Source organism: Myotis davidii, unplaced genomic scaffold (genome assembly GCF_000327345.1).
Source record: "Myotis davidii unplaced genomic scaffold, ASM32734v1 scaffold306, whole genome shotgun sequence".
NCBI classification, from domain to species: domain Eukaryota; kingdom Metazoa; phylum Chordata; class Mammalia; order Chiroptera; family Vespertilionidae; genus Myotis; species Myotis davidii.
Genome location: NW_006296631.1, coordinates 337,334 through 339,139, shown reverse-complemented (window position 1 = coordinate 339,139; position 1,806 = coordinate 337,334).

Below are 1,806 nucleotides of genomic sequence, written 5' to 3'. Positions count from 1 at the left end.
GGGGCGGCGCCAATGAGGGGAGGGTGGCCCCCACGAGGGGCAAGGGCGTGGTAGCTCCATCCAGGGACCCCTCGAGGTCTCTAAAGTACCCCCACCGCCGGCCCAAGCACCTGTTTCATTGTTGTTTTTTAAAAGGAACTTGGCCGTGGCCCGGCTCAGCTGGTTGGAGCGTCCTCTGGGACATCGGAGAGGTTGCCTGTTGGATTCGGGTCAGGGCACATGCCTAGTTCGGGCGTCTGCAATCTCTCTCTCTCTCTCTTTCTCTCTCTCTCTCTCTCTCTCTCTCTCTCAATAAAAGCCCCACAAAACCGTTGTCTTCTAAAAGCTGCAGACGGGCCTGCACCCTGCCGTTAGGTACACTGAATTTGAGAGCCATTGTCACCGGGGTCCCCTGCACAGGTGGCTCCCTGAGGTCCGCAAAGGGAAAACTGGCTGGAACCTGCCATAGGCGGCGTCACCGACCTGGAGATCGGGGGTTGGGGGTGAGAAGGAAAGAAGGCCGCACTAGCCCAGTCCCAGGCCGCCCCGGCCCGGAGCAGCAGCGTGTCAGCCTTTCCCGGGATTAGGCGCAGGGAAGAGGGTTACATCTCATTTACCTGTTTGGCCCGCCCCCAGAGAACTCGGCTCACCACCCCTCGCTCAGGTGGCGCCAGAGGCAAAATCCAGAGGTTCCTGGCGCCCAGATAACTCCTGTCCCCGCGGGACCTGCCAGATAGGACGTGCCCTTCGTGTCATTTTTCAGAAGAAAGAAAGGAGGCTTAGAGACGGCGGTGACTGTCCGAGTCGTACAGCCAGGAAGGGGCTCCAGACTGGGGTTTTGGTTTTTTTTTTATTTCTCTACTAGAATTCGTGCAAGGCCCCGGCTTTGCCCCAAAGGTCGTCCGGACTGTCGTTCTGCTGTTCGATCTAATTAACATATTAGCTCTTTACTATATAGGATTCTGTTGTCTCTCCGGGAACACTCGGGACCCCGGCATCCATGGCACCAAGTATTGAAATGCATCCCGTATAAACGATAAAGGGTTGTTGCAGTCTTGCACATTACATACACGGACACCTCATTTCCCCCCTTGTATTGAGTTTATTGGGGTGACACTGCTTAACAAAACTATACAGGTTCCAGGTGCACAATTCCACAGCATGGACATCTCAGTTCATGGAAGACGGGCTGAGCGTCCTCAGCACGATTATTCGATTTAATTTGCATTTTCCCGTGTTGGAACCAGTAACGATCCCACCTCACCCAGATCGTAGTAAAAATATTTCTGGAGACCAGGACCGAAGGCTCAGACGCGCGTCTCTGGAGGACAGGACAGGCCCCGGGACCGCCCCCTTTGGGGAGAGGGTATCTCACAGCCAGATCTCCGCCCCGCCCTTCACCTGCGGGGGTGTGTGTGTTGGGGGGAGGGGAGCAGGATCAGAACAGACTCCTCCAGTTCCTCCCCGCTCCCCGGGCCTCAGAATGACCCTTCTCGGCCCTGGCCGGCCTGGGTCAGTGGGTAGAGCATCTGCCCATGAAGGACCTCGGGTTTGACTCCCGGTCACGGGCAAGTACCTGGGATGAGGCGCGAGTGGGAGGCAACCAGTCAATGTGCCTCACACCCATGTTTTCTTCTCTCTCTCTCCCCTCCCTCCCGTTCACTCGCTCTATTAAAAAAATCAATGGAAAAAATGTCCTGGGGTGAGGATTAACAACAACACCCGGCCCTTCCCACTCCCGGTGGGCCTTGCCCGCCATCTGGAGAACTCCCCCTACACTCCCCGGCCTCCCTGCTATGGCCTCCTGCTGGGGCCCCACCTCCTGGC